At 33.7% G+C, this 23,458-nt stretch overlaps 1 protein-coding gene and 1 long non-coding RNA gene across 6 annotated transcripts in view; one reads left to right on the top strand and one right to left on the bottom strand.

Moving 5' to 3' along the window:
* Positions 1–4,316, bottom strand: part of LOC125385821 — an 84,303-nt gene extending 79,987 nt beyond the window's left edge. The window contains exon 1 of the long non-coding RNA XR_007225474.1: positions 4,059–4,316. This is a non-coding gene — a long non-coding RNA (uncharacterized LOC125385821). The remainder of the gene's footprint in view (positions 1–4,058) is intronic.
* Positions 1–23,458, top strand: part of LOC100644630 — a 76,255-nt gene that overhangs the window by 3,583 nt on the left and 49,214 nt on the right. For 2 of the 5 annotated variants that reach the window (XM_048409225.1, XM_012311149.3), the window contains exons 1-3: positions 4,359–4,469; positions 4,659–4,851; positions 4,930–5,081. The exons of 1 other annotated variant lie outside the window; for it this stretch is intronic. The gene's annotated coding sequence lies outside the window, so the exon portion shown is untranslated. Of the gene's footprint in view, positions 1–4,348; positions 4,470–4,658; positions 4,852–4,929; positions 5,082–23,458 lie in introns of those variants that run through there. 2 more of the 5 variants (XM_048409254.1, XM_003393306.4) reach the window with 2 other exon arrangements.

The raw sequence follows: 23,458 nt of genomic DNA on the forward strand, positions 1-23,458 counted from the left end.
CCTGTGTTATATTAAAGTATACCCTTCTGACTATTAAATGACATGAAAGTCAGGAAATCAACAAAATTGTACTTGTCATGTGTTTCACCTATTTAAAACTTTATTTTACGAACATTCTACATCTATTTGCATCTATTATAAGCTCAGTAACGGGCGTCGATGGAGAAACTGCATTACGATGATGTGAACGTGGAGCAACGAAGGATAATAAGAATAAGAATGACCCCATAAGCACGTTGATGTTGCGATCACGTGCGGCACATGATACCACGTGCTGGTGCACGTGCTGACTCTATAGCCAATGAACAGGAAAGAGAACCACGAAGAAAGAAAGAGAACCGTGTTTGTACACCTTTCCTCGTACGGGTTAATACCATCGAAGGAAAAGTGTGACCGAGTCTCGTGCACACGTCAGCCACTCGACTCGATTCACGCGACTGGCTGTTCTGTCAATTAACCGCAGCGTCGTCTTCGCGACTCTTGTACAACACAGTCTGGTACGAGACTATCATCAAACTCGTTTCGGATCGAGGGTCAAAGACGTGTATTTCTAGAAAAATACTTTCGAACAGTAATGTTAAGAATCATTTGAGAGACATTGATGGAATACGTTGTCACATAGTAAATTTTTTAATTTTATGACATTCTCTCTCTAGTTAAAATTTCATATAATCCATGTATTTAACTTCTATACATGCAGAGAATTTATTTATACTATCATTGGATAGCATAGTGATGGATTCTATTTATAGGAATATATTTAATATCTTTCATTAAATCTTGCAAGACTTTTTACTAAGTATCGAACATGTTTTTATAAATAAACTTCTTTGTTGCCAGAAGATAATAGAAACCCTTATAAAACGCAATTAAGTTTTCCGGGAACATTGTAATGAATTTCATGTAGAAACAAAATATAAAGAATGTATAAGGATATATAATACGCGTTATATAATATATAATACTTAAATACCGAAATATAAAATATAAATTCAAGTTATTCAGTATTTTAAATAATAATTCTAAATGAAGTTTCAACAGTAGCTATATTGTATAACATGAGCCAATTAACTTCTGTCTGAATTTACCGCTTGTTTATAGATACGTATAATACTTCAAAGCTGCTTTCGCGTAAAACTAATTACATTCACGAAATATCAGTGAAACTTCTTTTCAAGTTTCGAGTACCTGTGTTTAGTAAACGTGTGATTGATTTGCAATCAATTACATACAAGGAACTGAATTAATGTGTCAAAGTGCATGTAACAACGCGTCGATCCAGTAAATTATTAGTGAAATCAAGCCACATAATTAATGCACGGAAGTGAATTCACCATATACGAGCCTTCAGCACGCTGGGTATGCAAATTTGCCATTATATACTATCTCTCACATACGACAGCTACAGTTCGCCAAGGTTATTAGCGTAGTAAGATACAGCGAGATTATCTCTAATTACTAATTCGTATATTATAATTCGTAATTTCATGTAATTTAAAAGAACTATCATTCATTTGTCATTTAATCGGCAAAAGAAACCTCGAATATCTTTTTTATGGATTATATTAATTTTAGACGATAAGACAAAATAGGAATATTGTTTTCTTACGATGCGTTGACCTTAAAGCATTGCGTATCCAAATGAGTCAGATTCTGATTTTTACTAAACAGCGTTTCCATATGAATCAAATGAAACAACTTCTGTTTTTTATTTAAATAGTATTTGCACTATAACAAAGCTATGAAATTGCAACTTTCCTTTATATAGCACAAAGAATCAATTTATCTCTAGCATCTGTTTATGTAGAATTTCATCAAATACCATTGACGGATTAATTGGAAGTACGAGTTTTTAAATATGAGACCATTAAAACAGCAGCAGAACGAGGTTGTAGAAGGTGCATATCGTTAATTTCGCTACTGACACTCGCACTCGCTTATTAGATTTTGCTTGCTCATACCGAGAGGATATATCCGCCCAGAAGTTTTGCAATTTACTTTTAATCTTTATTGAGCTGATACAGAAAGTTGAATGAGAAAGCAGCGGTATTCATGGCTAACGTTTACTTTCCAAAGCTGATTAAACAGTCATTTGCTGAAGTCATTTTATACTTGGATCTTGGACTAGAACGTAAGTCACCCACGTATTTAGGTCGAGCTAGATACGTCCGATGTATAAGATTGCAAATTGGCAAAGATCGTGGATCTATGCTGTCTGCTAGTGATGGGCTCAAGTATGTACATCGCAAGTTTAATAGATTCGAACGTCGACCGACTATATTCGAATCTTCTCTAATGATTTTGAAAAAGAAAAGCAGTAGATACATTCAAATAAACTAGAATCTAAGCACGACAAGTTTGAACCCATTATGAGTACTCTGGGAAATAAGAATATTCCGAAGCAGAATCCAACAGTGGACGAAGAAGTTCTAAATTTTATAGAGAAATCTTATTTTCATTAAAAATAATCTTTCTCGGTTATCAAATAGTCAACTTTGATTCGACTCGAATTCATAAGCACGTATATTGAAGTTAATCCCGTCGTTAGAGTCTACGGTTAATTACGCTGGTACTTTTTTCGAGGCAGCAATACCTGCAGCAATCTGAGAGACTGTCGTAACAACGCTATTCTTCCTGCTCGTGTTTTCGTGGTTCGAACATAATCTCGTACTCGAGGGATTTTTCGAATGCACGGCAATGCTAGAGAAATCTTAGCGACTTCTAGAAATGTAACGATTTAAACATCAACTTTCTATATTATAGCAAATGTACGACATATGTATCTCGTAGATTCGCAGAAAAAAGGACAAGTATGGTTTATTGTATCGAATGCCAGAACGAGACCCCAAAGGACTATGCGAATCGAATTCATTCGAGCAATCAACATCGTTAAGCAGTCGATATATTTTTACCGTGATTTATCGAGACTATAGTGGGGGTTAAACGTTAGGTTTGTCCCACCAGTTTACTAATATACTTTTTACTTTTCGCAAGTATGACACATTCTTTCTTGCCAATTATTAGGTCGGAATTGGCCCACTGTCGTTTATATTGCCGCGAGGTAACTCTGTTTCTTCTTTCTTCCCATTTTCGCTTGAGAAACTACCCTAAAGAACTTATTCTTAATTCCACGGTGGAAAGAAATCGTGGACATTGCGGAAGTTTGACTTTCTTGATTGGATTGCATCATTCGAGGTGACATTATGTATCGTTTTAAGGAAAATGATGAGAATTGGCAAAGTCCACACGAGTAGTTTCCTTTCATGAACGATGCAGAATATTGCTTTCGATTCTTATTATATAAACAAATTCTATGGTTCATTTACTAGAACTAGGAAACGTATTTTTCATAGTTTAGGAATTTAATATCGATGAGTTTACGAATTTGTATTGAATCCAAGCAATGGTTACGTAAATTTAAATTGCAGTATAAAGGATGCGTGAATCATGGTGGATTTAGTATAATTTATGTTACATCGATGACCGCGAACTTTCTTTTTATTCGTAATTTTAACTTCAATTTACTTTCAAACTTTTCTAAAACGGACTTACAAACAAGTAACAGGAAAATTGATATTAAATTGTACGAACTCTATTATGTTCGTGTTAATTAGAAGGTATATTATAGACGTTTCGTGATATGAATTTTAGCTAGTGTACTTTTAATTGAACAACATTTTCTAAAATAACGATATTTCTGGAACGGTGTTCTCTAATCTAATACATTTTTATAAAATTTGCTATATTTGCTATAGATAATACGATGCGAGCCTAAAGTTGCTTTATGTTATTGCTTAAATTGAATGTCATTCGATGATAGAACGCCGTTTACCGATCATTGTGTTATGACAATATCACAAATTCTCATTAACGATTTTCGCCGTTGTTATATCGGCTCGTTCCTTCCATCGTAAACAACACGTATATTACGTATGTTACGTCAAAATCAAAACACGTTATCAAAGTATACGCAATATGTTTTCTGCAGTATCATTCGTTTCCCGCCATATTCTATTCTATTCAGATCATGACGATAATTGAAGCAGGGACTTACATACCACAATTTCGATTGTTCCACTGCATTCTCCTTAATTCCATCGTACGTTGGTATTGGCAATTAAAGGACACTTTGTCACCGAAACGTTACACTTTACACTTTGTAATCCGAAACCATTCACCGAATAAGTAATGCCGAATAAATACAATGTTTTTGTCGCGAACAAAATCGAGCCGCACAAAACGTAAACATATCGAAATCGAGATGCCATTTCATACTGACGATAGTTATACCTGAGCGACGTAGATGGCGTGTCGCGACGAACATCCTCATACATACACTACAGTTTCACTCGACTACTTCAAGGTGATCGCGTAGTTTACACAGTCGAGCGAAACGTACGAAGTGAAATGATTAGAAAATTCGTTGAGGAAAAACGCAACATATTACAAGAGGTTATTTCGGCCATCGAGTAAGTAGATTTGCATTTAAAGTATATCACTTCGCCTATTGAACGACGATATTTCACTCGAACGTAGCCTAACCCTTTCTTTACACGCGGCGCGCAGTATCCATTTCGTATTATCGCATATCTAAATGTACGCTTATACTACGATAAGTAAACTATTTTTTTACGATGTTTTCACGCACTTTATCACAGAAAGAGACTTGAAAGAATACATTCATGAGTCGGTATCGCATTCCAGCTCGAATATGTTCGATTCGAGTTATCGATCTGTATCGACCAGAATGATCAGTTGTTGCGTTTGTCAACGTACAAATTCGTCTTGATGAGCAGACAAAGTTTGTGAGCAAGTTTGTTTGGTAATTTTTCTGCAAAGATTCCGAACGCCGTAAGATATAATTTCTCCAGTATTACGTTATAATGAATTTATCTTTGCACGATAATAATCTATCTGGTGTGTTTACAGAAAATGCAATCGTGCACATACGCGTTTCATTGGCAATGAATTTGTTTCTTTCCATTGTGCGATATTCGTTCCATCGATAGAGTGAAACACAAATACAGGCTTTCGCGAACAATTGAAATTTCAAGACCAACGTGCAACAATCTAGCAACCAGGTAAATAATTAAATTAGTCAATTAAATGTTAAACGATTGAAGGAAGGAAAGGGAAGGGTAGTAGTGAAATAAGTAATTGTCTGGAATACAATATTACTTATACCTTAAGCAGATCAAAATACTATAATCAATGCGTAAAAAGGAAAATATGTACATCTATTATTAAAAGACTGCATTATGTTACATTTATAAAAAAAAAAAAACGAAACTATGGAAAAATAGATCTTCTTGCCATTCATCTTTCTCCTTTAACATATGTATATATATACAAGTAAGAAATTATTTGAATGGAATTACTTAAAGGATATTACTTGTTGCAACTGCATGAATAACCCTATATGTTAAAACTGAGTTATTAATGCTTTATAATTCTCTCATGACCGCACCTCGCAGGTTAAACACTGGATGCCCGTTTTTGTGAAAAATTCTCACTTCTCACGCATTTCCTTCATCGTTTACGTCTTCATTGGTTACCCTCTTTCTATATTTCTCGATCTAACCTTTCTAAAGTAATACATACTATTAAGCAACCCTTTCTAAACCAATACTAATGTACTTTCTTATTTTTCTTAATCTTAAACCAACAGTATATTGCATTTAACTAAAATTAAACTAGACATACTGCGTTAGTAACATTCTTTCTCATTACTCTTATTGCATAACATAATCGCAAACATCAATTTATCACTATCATTTGACTGTTTATCTAATAAAAATTCATAACACTTGCATAACATTATTAATTTCACCAAAGAAACAACAATGCTAATCTCGATTTCAAACGAATTCTCTAAAAATTTGTCTGATTTTAAATATTATATTTTTTGTTATATATTTAATGTTATATTTAGTGTTAATGCAATAAAATTTAATATTACTTGTATTAACATTAAAACCATAGACTCATACTATATACCTAGATATATTTATACATAAAACATTCAGATTAAAATGGTATAATGAAAATAATTAGCTATATATAATCATATTTCTATCTCAATAAAAACCAATATTTTAATTTTGTCTAAAACACCTGCGTTCATCAGCCTGCATTCATGTCAGCTATCGTTCATAACTAACAAAAAAAGGAAAGATCAATGTTTCAGTAGCTATAGTGTTAAAGAAATATACCTTAATTACACGAAAGGTTAAGGCATTGCAACGGATGTTATTAATCCGATTGACAAGTGGCGCGAGCTTGGACAGACCTGATTTCTGTTCTCCAGCTATAAAAGTGTCGATACCGTTGCTCCTTTATGCAGAATTCACGTGCACGAGAGCGTGGCAGTCGGTGCACTGTCCGAGGCACGTGACGCGAAACACATTGCGCCGGGCATAGTCACGTGCACCGGCCAAGCACATTCTGTCTCTCTAAGGCAAGGGAACGTATAGATTTGCTGTCGCGTTCGTCGTGAACACGATGAAATATACATGAATCATATGAGACGTTCGTACTCGCGTCGTTTTTGGTCAAAAGACTTCGATACCTTTGTCTGGAATGGTCCGAACCTGACCATAGAAAAAGTTCAAAGAATACCGGCTAAAAAAATATTCTTGGAACTTGCATATGTGTACGTAAAGAATATGAGTAAGGAATTGAACATAATAAGAATGTTAAAAATAGTGTCTTAGAATTTTTAATGCCACTGGTAGTAATTTGTTAAATTATACGATGTAAATTTAAAAATTATGATTTTCCAATATTTGAAGGAAAGACATTCTTTCAACTACAGAAATAAAATTTATGTAGAGATTTATTTCGCTTATAAAATATCATAGACATAGTTTATAGAACGTCTTTAAAACATCTACCAAATTTGATTAATTAGATTGTCTCTGTTTAATTTTTTATTAGGAGAAAACCTGTATAATAGCGCAAGATGCAAAATTCATCGGCGTCAGTATCTACAAGTTAAGCAAGCACGTGCTGCTTAACCATTTTTCAAGTGCACAGAGAGCTATGCACTTACATAGTGTATACGTATAGTCGAATAGGTAAAGTTGAAAGCTAGCTTATTTCGCATAAGTCAATGTCATATCTTGTAGCAAACAATAATGACGCTATTAAAGTGTCTTTTTTTCTCATCTATATATCTATATAGCTTAGAGAAATAAATACGTTAATCATGCATATGCAATTATACGAAAATTCTTGCACGTCTCGCTTGCAAACACGTATATTTTCATATATACCTAGTATTCGCATGATCAGGATTCTGAAATGATTAATATTGTCCGGTTTTCTAGGTCGACCTTAGTCTAAGCCTACATAAGTAATTACACTTATTGGCCACTTATAAGTTGCACGACACTTGACTCCTTGTTGGTCGGAATGCGGTCCTACTTTGCCGCCTTGAATTTAACGTTCTGTTAAAGACCGTCTATTGGTTCATAAGTAACAGGTGCTGACACCCGCGTTTAAGACGGACCGAGTTAATATCCTAGTTTCTTACACCCAGCTAAATGGTGTCACATTGCAATCTTAGTGATTATTGGAATCCATTTAAGAGGAAATAATTAAAAATGATTTCACTTGAATAAAACGAACGATATCATAAACGTGACTAGCATTAAATTGGCTATACCACTATGAAATCTTTTTATGGAGATCCAAATTGCTCTAATAAAAGAAAAAATTCTCTGCTACGTCACGCAATTAAAATTGAATTATTAAGAGATATATAGGTAGAACGTAGATAGAGTAAATAAGTACATATATCGATACAAAAACTTTGAGAAACTGCTTGGAGGTCCATTATAAGGAAAAAGAGTGACACGAGCATAAATCAGATTCTTCATACTTATATAGGTAGTTAAAGGATTTTAAAGTTTTACTACTATCATAAAACTATAAACTTAATAAATGGTAAGAAATTAAGAGAAGACAAGAGAATATGAGATATCATTTACTTCCAACTTATTGTCAGTTTTGTAATAAGTACTCATGATGTGCCCTTTCGGTTGAAAGACACAGCGAAATAAATTCGCGGCAGGAAGATATTAAATTTTCTATTTCAACTACCTCAATATTAACAGTAGGCTGTATATTTACGTGGTTTTTACTCAAAATTTCTTAAATAATCTTTCAAAGTTTTTTATAGCGGTTTCTCAATTATACTTTCGGAATAAAATACAGGCCATATTAGGTATTCAACACTTTTAAAATAGAATTAAATATTATTATTAGATATAATTACGTATTAATTAGATCTCTAATGACGTTATCGCTTCAGATAATATTTATTTTTCTTCAGAAACTATACATTCAATTATTATGAAGCAACTCTAACTTTTGTACATTGCGACAAAATGTGATTGAAACAGTTCGAACTATACAAGCGTTGTTCATTTCCAATGAGCGCATGAATTTTACTGCACGCAAATAGATATGCGGGTGAAACCGTAAAGTTTCGTAACATTGGCAAATATCAAATGCTAAGTAAAATAGAAACACGCGATCGAAAGGACGCAGAGGGACGTCGATTGACGAGTTTCGTTACAACGTTGTCCATTCTTGGCGACGAGAATGTGCCACTTGGTAGTGTAAAAAAAAGGACTGTCGTAAGATAGATCTTATAACGCTTCTCTTTGAGAGAAATTGAGAGATTACGTGCATCTCCTTGTTCGTCTTCGTACACGTTTAAGTGCTCTCTAGTTTCCTGTAGCCGTACCGATTTTCCTAAGGTTCATTAAAACGACGAAGTTAAAACTCGTACACTTTTAAAGTTTCCATAAAACACCTCAACAAGTTTGACTTTCATTTTCCTTTCACTGTTACTTTATATAGAAAGATACGTCAATTAAAAAAAGAAGATATGTGAATTTATTTTTAAGATTCGGTCATTTTTATTGAAGAATATTTATATACAGTGGTTAGAAAAAATATTTGTGCACCATTCCTATTCATTAGAACATTTATATAATTAACGAAGTATATTAAGTATCCGAGTATATTAAGTTTGATATCATTCGGTAATATTTTTACATGATTACATAAAAATTGTATGTTACTTTTATATCGTTTTAAGATATGGAACATGAATTTTGAATCAGAATAGTTCTTTTACATTGTCGCATTTTAACCATGAATCATAAATTTGGTATTTTTATCAATCTCTTATTTCCAAATGTATCTTGTACTACTATTTTCCAGCAGTTGAGCTTTTAACGTCATTCGATATATGTATGTACGTATTGTACTATGTATCTCTCAACCGGCTTCGAATGCAGTCAACAAGTCGAGACTTCGGGTCGAACGATCACCACTCGTGCATGTCGTGCTTATATATTCCAGTCATCCTTGAATGTAAAGATGCAATCATGCCTAGCTTAGCAGGCGAACAAAGAGGGAAAGACAATGAGTAATCTCTGGGGCATTTGAAAAATTCACACCCACGCTCTCCGTTATTATTTGTCACCGATTGTCTTGTTTTAACATTTGCCCGAGTAAATGGTTACATGTTGGAAGAATTGCGATACTGTTCATTAACAATAAATTTTTCTCTTTTAATTTGTATTTCTATCTATGCTTTAACAATATTTGTTGAAATATAAATTTAATTTAGAGTCGTGTAAACTTGAAGAGAATATCAGGATTAATTAAATGTAAGAGATTAATTTATAATATTTTTGTAAAACTTTCGTTTAATTAAGTTTACATGTAAGTTTAAATTAAGACGATAACTTTCGAATATCATTATTTTTTTTTTTTTCTTGAAATTAGGAAAACGAGGGCAGAGAAAGTGAATATGCAAAAACAGTTCATTCTCAGTTTAGGATAGGTATTTCAAATTCCAAGGTTTACTATTTCCTTAATTTTCCTATTTCCTGATTTACATTTACGATTCACGAAAACATTTCGATAAATGTGACATAGAAAGCGATTCGGTTAGTAAGTTATGATAGATTTGATGTTCTAAATCCAAGTAAATATATGTTGTCAAATATTAATTGCAAATCTTTAAGTAATCCTGGGCAAATGACACTCAACCTAAATAGACAAGTGTTCTGTTACTATGCTTTCCCATGTATTACACATTTACATATGCAATGAAAATTGAAGGTGTACGACATGCGAGAACATGTTTGCAAATCTTGTCGCAACGATGTCACGTAATCACTAGATTATTAACCTGCATTGCCTGTATTCTGTTTAATTCATTTCTTTTTATGTTGTATAAATAATTATTGAAATTCAAATATTTTATAAATAGATTAACTTACAATAATAAATGACATATATTTAATATGTGTATATATCAAATATATGAATATATATATATATATATCGAATATATTAAATATATTATAATAATGATAAAGGAAAACGCGTCGATCGCTCATTTCAGGATTCTGCCAAGAACTCATTATCTAATCAATAAAAACATGAAACCAAATTCGGCCGATGTTAGGTCTATGATCAATTAAATGATCAGAAACCGGCTTATAATCTTTTTTTTTACGAACGCATTTTTCCTAGTGGACGAAGGTTTGCGATACCTTAACAGGTGGAAAATTGTCTCTTATTTCTCAATTAAGTAGGGGACAGTTTAAAGTGTATGGTGCCGGTCAGTTTTTACTTGCAGAACCAGTGGATATTAGAACAGTGAGAGGGTGAAAGAAACGGGCGAGAGGTGATGAATGTGCATAAAATAGTAGAAGCAAGTATAGAAAGAAGATTGTGTGCGTGGTTAACCGAAACGATATCATAAACTTGTTGATGTAGCATAAATTCGTGTGTCAAGTACGCTCGTGCTTTAATAACCTTTCCCTCACCAAGGTGAATATTTGTTAAACGTATATATCATACGGATCAAATGATTTTAAAATATCGGTGCAACGCCGCGAAAGCAGGTTAAACTATGATTAATGAATTTCATACATGCAGAGCACGCGGTTATAGAGTAAAACATGCTATGGTAAAACACATTGGTAGAAAATTTATTAGACGATCTTTGTCATTACAAAGTAACTGTAATGTCGGCTGCATCCAATGAACGATGTACATAATTCGTTTTATAGATAATTTATTATTTCAACATACATATCATACATACATATATTGTATGTATGTACGTTATTAAATGCATCTTATAATTCAAATATTCTATTAAGTTCCCCTCATTACAATAAACAGCTTTCTTATGGAAATCTTTTTGCGTCTTTGATAAATCATTATAGAACTAATAATCGTATGTGCCATTTGATTAATAAATGCACAATGCAACTTATTAACCACTAAGAAAGTACAACTGCGCGGTATATAACCTACGGAACGAATAAGAAGTCAAGGTTCCGCTATTTAACTTTGTTTCTTTCCGAGAAACGTATACCTTCATTGCAGTGTAGAATTTCTTTGAGAGAAAGTTAAACTTTCGTAGAGGTGACATTGACCAAATTATCCAGCAGTCCACTTTCAATTTTCTTTACTGTTGAACTGAAAGATACACAACTATCATACTAAAATGAAATACCGATGAATATCCACTATATGTATAAAAAATTTGTTATATGAGATCTTAACGTGAAATTGTTAATTACACATATCAAAGGCTGTAGAAACCAGACAGCTTTCTATTCGACGTTTCACCGCAATTCTCGGTCCCGTGAAAAAATCATTCCCGTGCATTGACGCCTCTACGTGTAAACGCAATTGTTCAGGATGCATAATAGCCGGCTAGCGAAAGAACGCGACGATTGGAATCTAAGAATCCATTTATGCGGGTCGGTCGTGATTAAAGGATAAGATCTGTGGCGGTGTTCTAAAGCGAGCACAATGACTGGAGCCGTTTTCCTATCGTACTCTTCGTCACGAGACGAAGCGGCGGCTAACATACGCCACGGTTTCATGCAAATACGGCAATGCGTCCAGATAAGCACGAATACACTTGAAACTGCACCTACTGCTTAAGAAAACCAGATTCCCTTGATCTTGCTTGCTGGCGAGAATTATTCCATTCCGCGACAAGCCGTGACGCGAAACTACAAAAATAAGAACGCTCCCATATATTGCCGTTATATTACTACCGGATACCATTACACCCACGATTTGCTCGAACCACTTCTCCGCGCTTACAGACCATTCCTTTCATTCTGACCCTGTTTGTCACTGTCGATTATCAATAGTCTCATATTGTGTAACATTCGTACTACTCCTTGTGAATGTTAGACGTAATGAGTAATGTCTTCGTAAGTGAATCTATTTAACTATGTACATATTCATAGGATATCTTAAGACTATTTTATAAAGTCGTGTCGGTGTATTCTTTGAGTAAAAATAAGAAAAGAAATCTTATATAGATATAGATTCGTATCAGGGAAACGTTTTTACATTAGACTCAAAAATGGTTATATTTTTGTATAATAAATAGATCATGATAGATGTTTCTATCTTCTCAGAAAGTTCTTCTCTAACATCTTTTCTATATATTTTATCTTGTCTATATACAACAATAGTGACAGGATACTCACTTCATACTCTTAATTAACACGAAGGGATTAGTATTATCTCCTCATGTCATTTCTTGTCCGATACATGCATTTTTTTTTTACTGGTAATGGTCTATGATACATTAAAACGTTATGTATATATTCGTTACATATAAGTTATACATAAATGTTTTTGACGTTTAGTTTGTTTAAATGAGAGGCAATCATGACAAGCTTACATTTGCAGCGTGCATATTTATTTTACTACTCTTCTGAATCACTGTTGGCTACGTTCGTTTGCAATTTTTCGAATCAGTGTGATTGCAAGACATTGTTCCACTACTGGTAATACGTACAAAGATACAAATGAGCCGTCGACGCGATGATTTAGAATGTATTACGGTATAGCAGTAATCAACGGTTTAGCAATTAAGACAGTCGACTCCAATGCGGATCGTGGCTTATTACAAAGTTCTCGTTGCATGCAGCGTCGAATGAGATTACATAAATTATTACTGTCTTGGTCAGCGTTTAATTTCTACCGTGAAAAATTGTACGGCTCGCGTACGAGCTCGCCTTTCGATTCTTAAGAACAATGTTCATGAGATCCATATACATATGTATAATTACGATTTGATAACAATTTTAGTAACGTCATAATTAAGTTCCTACTGCGAAGTGGTATACTTGGATTAACAAATTTCGAAATTATAGGAAAACGAATATTAAAAAGACGAATTTGTAATAAGTTCACTCATTAATTAAATCAGTAAATTTGATTTCAATATATCGTATGTCTGAAAATAGCATACTTAAAAAAATTCCATATATCTTAAAAAGATCTAAATTGTAATTACGGAAACAGATGGGTTCAGAAGCTAATAGAGATCTAAGAAGTATTTAAAGTAAAATTTATGGATATGTGTCTCTTTATTAAGTTTACGACCGATTATAAATCACGGAGTCGCTATAAGAACGTTAACTTCAGATGTCATATTGAGTTTGATAGGTCGTAAATTTCAGAACAATTATGAAAACGAATAGGACATCGGCGAATAGGCAAGTTTCATCCTGAAAACCGGAACATTATCAGAGGGCGAATAAAAAGGCGAGAGAGAGGCAGAGATTGCATATGCATATCTGGAGAGTTAAGGGTTGCAGAATCATATTTTTACAACGTCAATATTACTGCCTGCTTGCTTCATATATTTTACCATTTTGTCTCGTAAATACGGTAGATACGCATAGATTGTTATCAAGAAAGCGGTATTAAAAACTAAAAAAGAAAATATTGGTAAACATGGATTAGGAAGTCCCGTTATCAAGGTTTAAACATCTACATCTTCAAGTAGTTCTTAAAAATATTTATCCAAAGGCAGGATTATAAGATCGATAAAATTTTTCGTTTAATCTTTGAAACGAAAAAGCATTTGTATTTTAAAATGTAAGTTGACAGACAACTTTCAGAACAGCTCGAGAAGTCTGTAGTTTAGTAATTAGGAGTTTGTACGTATGTAAAGAAAACATATCTGGATCTAATATAACAGTCCTCCGGTTTGTACGGAAATGTATTTTATATATATGCCTCAATTTATTTTACTAAATTTTACCGAATAAAATAAATTGCGACACGTATATAAAATATATATCCGTGCAAACCGAGGAACTGTTAGATTCAGATAAACCTCCTTTACGTTAAAATATAAATTCCAGAAATAATTTTAGAGTAATTCGGGTAACTTGAAACAAAAAATCCTTTGATCTAATTTTAAGCTACTTTCAGATTTATCAAATTAATAAATCTTCTTGTAACTCGACGAAAGAGAACTTTGTCTGACCGTGAATTATCAGTTATAGAATTAGCCGCGAGCGAGCCAATTACAATCAGCAACGTTCATGAGCCATTTTGAATTCGCTACAGATGACCTTTCGTGAGAAAAGCCTCTCAGCTCTCTACGTTTTCCAATTCGCAAACAGACCTTCTGGACGTTCCCGTAACAAACATCAGATAAAGGAGTAGAATTCCAACGATCGTGAAGTACGATGCACTGACAGTGGTAGTAGCTCCGGCTTACGATGAATCAGAATGCAGTTATCCCTATTTCTCAGGTGCTTCTAATTGGCTTTAAGATAATAACGACGCGAGTAGTAAGGAGTATCGGTCACGTGAGAAGATGGCAAACGTTTTACTCGTCGATCGTGGTGCAACGTGCGATGCATTTCTTGCACCCAGGATAGTATAGCTCTTGCGAGACTCCGAGAGCGTGGTGAACTTTAACACGCTGCAAGTCCTTGAATCGAATCCCGAGATACAACGTCGAGATGCCACGTAGCACGTAGCGCATCGTGCAACTCTCGTGACTCGATCGGCTGACCGGCACGGAAAGTCGCCAAGCAATGCACCACGTCACCTTCTTCTTTTTCTCGGTCACAGCCGTTGTCTGGAAAACTTGTTTCAACTCAACTTCTTCGGTCTCCCACGTAATTCCTTCCATCATATAATATAGAGAAAAGTTATTGGCTTGGAATGTTGTTTTTGCTCGAGTCCTCAATTTACCTCTAATTGGTTCGAGATAGTATTAGATTTATATAATTTTGCATTATCTATATACTTCTACTGCATTTATTTATCCTTAAATTTCCCATAAATGCGTGATAATAGGCGAAACAAATCTCTGTTCAGGTTACTTTTTCAATTGTGACCAGGAAGATATGAATTTGCATAATTGTGTCAGTTTTGTTAACACTATGAACGCTCACTAAGATAACTAAATGTGGTCAACCTTCTTTCACATGAATTTGAATATTTATTTATGCTTCACGTGTATTTTAATTTTTTATATTATTCTTTCATTAATCTTCATAACTTCTCATAATTCCTAATTAATTGACTCTTAATATGATACACTTTGAAACAAAGAATTCTTAAGCTTGTATCACTATATAGATAAGTATATATTGTCTCTTAATTTGGTTTACAACTATTGTACATCATCACGCATACATCTAGTACAGCAAGTGAATATTGTGCTGTATGCGCTTTTTTTCTTTGATACTATAAGATCTAATAAAATTAATAATGAAAGATAGGATTGTCGTAGCTGCTAACTGTTGATATTCTTAATTTACGGACATAATATATTATTAACCATGATATTTGCAAGCTTTTATGCTCATAACAGTTAGACAATGTGGTTAGAGGATAAATCTGTTTAGTTCGTGCTATTTTCTCATTTGTCTCTAACTCGTACTTAGTCAGACACAATTCAGTTAAAGAAAAAGCTAATAGACTAGTTTATGTTGTAATAAATAAATTAGTCAGTTGAAGTTAATGTGATGGAGTGAGAGAACGTTTTTGTTCTAGGAGCATTATTCTTGTAATTTTTTCTGTTAATTGCAGGCGATTGCTTATTCGTATATTACATGCGTTTTAGAAGATAAATAGCGTATTAAAAATGAATGTAAGTGATGATGAAATAATAACAGTTTAACTGAAGTTACTCTTAAGTCATTCTGTCTCTCTCTCTCTCTCTAGTAATATTTATTTTATATAAAATTTAACATTTCACTCGACAAAATTATTCTTTTTAGATATGTTAATAATTATCTAAAGTTAATTACATATTATATATGTCATAGTTGTATACAGTAATTAGTATGTAAATGTTTTGAAAAACGTTTTATAATTTGCAACTAATAATTTAGTTGCTTTCAATCTAATCCAGCTTTTAATTGAAACATGATAACATCAAACTCATATTCTTTATAGGCTATGAGCTATACTCACGCACGTAAGAATATACTTGGGGTCACGAGACTTACGTAGGCTTTTTAAAAGTGCCTTGCAATTTTGCACGGCAGGCCTTGAGTTGTGCCTGTGGAATGCACTTTAATGGGTATTGTTCTTGTCTCGTGCTGCACGCCGATAAATATTCTTTGAATGCATAGATTAGTCTTTTTCACTTTTTTCCGACAGTAGCTATTTTCATAATTGTCAATTAACGGTCTACTGTAGGCAAGAAATGTAGCTAATTCCTCGTATCGCGATAACGAGAGAACTGTGCATATGTCAGAAACCTTATTCTTAGTATGCAATTTAAATAATTTCACGTTTGAGTGTACATTATTATTAAGATTATTATCAAGATTTAATGAAAAATTATATTTTGTCATTAGTGTCTGTTGTATTTTCCGTGATTTTAACGTGATTTACAATAATATATTTTACACATTTATAGCTCTAAATAAATTTGTAAAAATAAAAATATATATAGATTTTCTTAACATTTTGTTTGTTTTGAATTATGCAATGAAATATTTTTTATATCCTATATATAAATACATAACATACGCATACACATGCTACTTACTGAAATCGTAAAATAAAAATTATATTGTTCTTCTTTATACAATCAATTTTATTTTTTTATAAAATTTAAATATCTAATATGCACAGTAGTAATTACACCTTACACAGTAAAACGATTAGTTTCACTGCAGTTTCGCAAGATTTATTCAAGTTTCTTTGTTTTCGCGGAAACATTTATGTTTTGATTCGTTACTCCGATCTGAAAGTGAGCGCAAAAACTTTTATGTTTAAGGAATGTTCGGTTCTAGTACAGTTAGACTGAAATTCGACGCGCTTCCAACGTCGTTTTCCTTATTTTAAACTTGCTTTGACAGATTTATTTACATTGTTTACTTCTACACCTATTTTATTCGATGTTTTACCAAGGCAGTTAAGTGGAATCTAGTTAACCCTGTCCGTTAATTCAACAAACATTTACGGATTAGAAAGCCGTCGCGAATTACCGCAATATGAGCTTATTATGCGTACAATCAAAATTAACGACATTGTAACGCCGTAGGGTGCGATTTGCGCGACGCTATACTTGCAGTTAACTATTCTTATTTCGTAGCTCGTGCTTGTGTTATGTTTTGTACCAGTTTCTCTTGTTTCGTATATTTCTCTGAAGAACAAAACAAACGCTAAAGCCGCGAGTGCAGAATACGTTTGGCCAGCTGAAAACATGCTACGATTCCACAGAATTCGCTAGTCACGTTTGATGTCACTGCTCCCTGTTTTTCGATTTAGCAATGGTTCGAGTTGCTGCTTTTTATTCCTGAAACGCGTGCTCGTTGTTTCGAAATCGGACACAGTTTCTATATAGAACGCAGCCCAACTATTTCTTTCTAACGTAAGAGCACTTCGCACAGTCGCTATTCGTAAGCGTAGGATCAAAAAAAGTTCACTGAATACTCGAATCGTCATGGCGTGTATCGTGGAAAATGTGATAAATTTTTATATTACTTTGCCTAATCCATGCAATGTGTTGTTAGTTCTTACATCTGTTATTTTTTAATTTATCTTTGAATAGCACGTGTAAAAAGTGGTATGCTATTAAATTTATAATTCGAAATCGTTCAATCTGACAAATGAATTTCGAGGTCTGAATTATAACAACTTTCAAAAATATAAAATTAAAATTACGATTAAAAGAATCAGAATTATCAAAGCAAAATAAAAGTATCAAATATCCTATAAAATATCCTACAAAGTTATAAAAAAGCAAATATTGTGAAATTATAAAACATATTTTATCCTAATAAGAAAATTACAAGCAAATATCTAGACAGCCTCTGTTATTTACTATCACATATATTCCTTTGATTTATCAAAATTTGATTGAAATATTGAAGATAGAAACAAAGTTAAAAAGTTTTGATTGCCATCATCTGTTTAATTCCACTGTGTGTTATTCGAAAAGTGCGTAACTTCGAAATCATGATAATCTCTGCGAGAGGAAGAAATATTTGACCCCGAAATGAAATTACTATATATTATTCTGGACAGAGTCGTTTGTGACACTAACCGCTATCTCACGATAAAGTGGACCACTCCGAATAATTTACAAATCTCGTAACACCATCTATGTATATCCCTGAGTTTCGCTACAGCGCTAAGTCTATGTCATAAATTCTATCATAAATTCAGTTTGGCAAACGATTGAATTTTTTTACCATAATTTTTTGCCGTTAGTTTTCTAAACCACATTTTGCACGAGTCATTCGTACTGTGTGGAATTTTCATAAATTTGTAAATATCATGGAATTCTCTTGCAATACCGATATTTTACAGAGTCACGTATTTTTTTAGGACAGTACTATAAACTAATTTGGTATATTATAGATGGATAATGTTAGATTGCTTTATATAAAGATCACTGAATCGATTTTTAATATATTATTTCAATTTCCTGGCAATATGATGCTACTGTTATTAGAGTTACTACTTCATTTAGATTTAGAGGGAATTAGTACATTATATATTCCATAGATCTGCATATTAATGTCTGAAGAATCAAGATCATTTCGATCATCGCCATTCATTTTAAAATCAAAATCAAAATCATTTTTAAATCAAAGAAACTTGACTAAAATAATCTTTTCGTAGTTCTGAAACCATAATCGTTTCGCTAACATATTTCGACATGTTTCAGTTTCACTATGACCCAGTTTAAATCCATACATATAAGACAAATATTTCTATGTCTTTAGAGATAGCGTATTCTGTATTGATAGAACGGATAAAGAAAGGAAACATAGAAGTGGAATACTAAAATAACTTACACGCATTAAAATACTTGTCATTCGCCTTATTTCAAGCTGAAGTAATTCTTCAACTAATAGTTTTAAGACATAGGTATTTTCATAATCCTTTGCAGAGAGCGGCAATCGAAATCTGGAGATATCCAAATCAATAAAGTTTCAACGAGCTTCCATTAAGAAGAAGTACTTTGAAATAGTAAATAATCGTATTTTTTAAATGAACCGGTATATAAAATCATTCATTCTTCGTCATTACATAGTTCTACCTTATAACGTCTGTGTTTGATAATTTCAAAGATATAATTTGTCCGAATTACACGAAATACCCTGTGAATTGCATACATATGTGAGTGAAACTTAACACTCACATTTAATTGTCAAATACATATTTCGATATTAGCAATTTCAGCTAGCACACAGTAATACAGTGGTGTATCGTGAATAAATAGCATTCAGTAGAGACATGATCGAAAGATACTTTACATTTTTTAATGGCTTAATCTACTACTGAACTGAAATACTTTCTGATATGGATAAGTAGATCGACACGTGGTTTGCCGGCACGTGCAGCCTAGTGCTCTACCTTCAGTGAAGGGTTCGAGCGACAGGAGAGCTACGATATCCTCGTGCTGCAGGTATAATCACGCACCGCCTAATGCGAGTTTCACCGTTAGGTACAATGATTAGGTCGCATGGTCAGCGTGTTGCCGATCGAGCGGTTTCAATCGTCGTCGGTGTAATTAGGTAGCTGTGACGCACGGGTCGAGATAATTACACACGAAAACCGTAACCACGCACCTGATTTTAAGACGATCGTATCAGGTAGCCTATTTACATAAACAGCCGCACACTTCGTATCACTTTGCTAGTTGTTGGCGAATAACGTGCCACGACCACCGTTTAACGCGCAATTTTAAGAAGGCCGCCGATACGATCGATGATCGACACGCGATAAATCACCGCACACAGCGGGTCATGTCTTCCATTCAATGAGTCGCGTTTGAATGTACTGAGTCATACGACTTCCTACTTTGTTGAGGCGCGAAAGAACTCGACGTTTTTATGCAGTCAAGAAATGTTTCCAGCACGATAGCTTCTAATTAATTGTTTTACTATACCACTAATCGAAAGAGAAACCTAATATTTACTCGCCTAATTCTTCATAATGCTCCAACACAAAAGATTGCAATGAAAAAAAAGGACTGCGTTAATAGAAAAACGACGTAAAATCTCACTCATTTCACCACCTGAAGTTATTAACTAGATTAATTCCTTTTTTTACATCTATTACATCCAAGTTATTATACTTCAATACTTTGTTAGCCAGATATCTAATAACATCTGGCTGCTAATGTGTACTTATTCGTCACACGCGGAAGACGTTTTATGTATCTTTCACGAAGGAAAATCGATTAAGAAATAATTTTCTCACGCAACCTGTCTTATAATTCCCTCACGTGCGTGATCATAAGATCTCCTACATGTCTTTTATGATATTCTGCACTCTGTATATACGTTTCTATCTTGGGTATTGCGAGCTTTGCTACATTACCCGTGCCGTTTATCTACCTTGATTAACAATTTTATTTTTATTTGCCAACGTGTAACCTCTTATGAAACTAAGAAAGAAAAGGAATCAACGCTGAGATTAACGTTTGTTCCGTTTCTATAAAACAGCCACGAGGTCTCGGATTTGTCTCGCGTGTATAGCGCTTTTTACTTTACACGATCGCCTGACGCGATTACTCCTCCGGCTATGTTTAATTCGACTCTTTCTATATCGTTCGCGGTAATATTTTATCGTTCGGCGACGTATCAACCAACCGTCCACGCTCGAATCTGGATCACCGATAGTTTTCTGTATTTACTTGCTGAACGGCCACCGTTTCGGCCATATTTGCATTCCTTCGGTCGAATTACCGTCGAAACAAGCTTAAGAAGAATATGGCGAGATTTACGATTGATTTCCGGGTACGTTGTAACCCTCGTTTAATCGACGGACCGCGATGAAATACGTGCATCTGTACGTGAACGCGTTCTCCCATTATCCAGCTTCTTTCTGCTCGATAAACTACGGTAATGAACAAAAGTGTTGGCATAAATCAAAATTTCCTTGTAAAACCCTGTGTAATTCTGTATAAGGTATAATTCTTTATCTAAGTAATTGGTAAAATACAACTTCCGAGTCTAAAAATTGGTTGTTATATAGCTTGTAAACTACCTTTTGGTTTCATGCTGGTTACGAAATAGTTCTGGAATCAATTTTTATTTCAATTTTATAGTAACTGAAATCTTGTATTTTGCTGGAAGGAATTTGTAGTGTATATTTCTAAATATGTTATTTTTATTGTATAGCTGTTTAATGATTTGATGTCTAATGAAGTATTATACAGATAACCACACTGCGAATTTTTGAATTTTTATATTTCAATCTTAGGATTGAAAGAAGAAATCGTAATAGTCTTTTTTCTATGGTACTGTTTTGCTCAAATTCGAAATACTTTTTTAACGTTAAAAAATACTATTGAATCAATTTGGGCTGAGAAGAACTGAAAGTATGTAGCAAGATACAGCTTCACATTCGAAAGTTATAGTTTCTAAACAGCGTGTATACCTACTTTCAGTAGCGTTTCACGATGCGTTTAAAAATTTTTTGTCAGTTGGTGTCATGAACTCGCCGTAAACGCTTTCTCGATTTGCGGGAAGAAAAGTGCTTGACCCCTATAAACACACGCGTAATTCTTCCAGATACGTTTAAATTCACCTTTGTTGTGTAATGAGCGCGCAACGGGAGGATTTTTCTTTTAACGAGCCAGTCGAAATCAGTACGTTACAATTGGCCAGTGTATAATGCTGTTCTTATGCTAACAGGTAGATCGTTCTCACAATACCCTGTCATGTTGTGCATTACCACACATTCCTTACAAATGCTTCGCATAACGGAGTAAATGTTACATTGCTACAGACTGTGAAGAAACTTTTCATTATAGCTACGTAGATATTTGTTTAACTTTGTTTAGGCGACCAAGGGAACGGTTTGTGTTTTCAACATGTCCTACTCGGCATAAGAGTACCATTTTACGTGAAAGAACTAATATTCTAAAAGAATAGAAAGTTTCCTCAGTAATCTGTTCAATATACCTAAAGATTATTTGTTATCTAGACTTTGGATAATTAAAATTTGCGATCATTTTGGTCTTGGAATACAAATAATTATCATTTTTCTTAATGACAGTGAAGAATTTTGTTCCGTTACCTGGAATAAAATTGCGTGTTGCGAAATTGTAGAGTTCTGATGTTCGTAACGGATATTATATGAGATAAAACAAAAAAAGATAAAGCTGAGAAAGAAATTTATGTTAGCGGTAGTAAAGGAGACAAGTCAGATGGAAAGTACGCGATGCGAATTGCGTGAAAAATTCTGCTCCCCTTGCTAAGATCACGGAAACCAGATGATTCGAGGATAAGATTCGATCGACTCGTTCATTAGAAGCAATCAGTTACGAAGCGTCGAAGAAAGCGGAATTTTCACGTTCGTTAGCAATGTGCGAAGAATCCTTATTTCTTTGCAAATGGGAAAAAGCGAAATTGATAATCTCACGTGCTTGTCATTTATCCCATCGATAGATGAGATTATACGATTGTAAATCAGGAATTTGAGCCATTAGCCTAAGTCCTCGAAATATTTACCATTCTAAAGAGGTTGCAGTTAGGCAAGATTCAGTCCGCACTTTCCATTTCATATCGTCTCCGCGGTTTAATTTCACGAACGGGACGGTTCTCAGTATTAAAGTATGGTAATACGCATATTAAGAAGTAATGACGTGAATGAGAAGTAAAGAAGTAAGTAAGGAGCAATGACAAATATTTTTCATGTTTATTCGAGAAACATAATCGTATCATTGTCATTTCAAACTTTTTATTTCTATTTTTTGAATTCATCATGGTTGATCTTCGGGTTATCAAGCGTGTTGTACATAGCTTTATGAGCAACGTTCACGAAACGGTTTACGAAACAACATATAACATGTTTGATAAGCCAAAGACCAACTCTGATGAATTTCACTAGAAGAACAACGTGAAAGTCTTAAGTCAGTTTCTATTTTTTTGTTTGTAATAAATGCATATTTAATAAGAATAAATGCATAACAATAAATGCATGCAACTTAAATGCATATTGTTGCAGGAATTATTACATTGTCGTAATATAAGAAAAGTTACAAATTATTATTATTGACTATTAATTTATTCGTACGTTTAATTAATTGCCTTTAAACGTAATAGCAATGCCAGAGTTGCTATGTTATTAGGGGAATTAGGAATATGATGGTGAACATTTT

The sequence above is a fragment of the Bombus terrestris genome, chromosome 1 (genome assembly GCF_910591885.1).
Source record: "Bombus terrestris chromosome 1, iyBomTerr1.2, whole genome shotgun sequence".
NCBI lineage: Eukaryota > Metazoa > Arthropoda > Insecta > Hymenoptera > Apidae > Bombus > Bombus terrestris.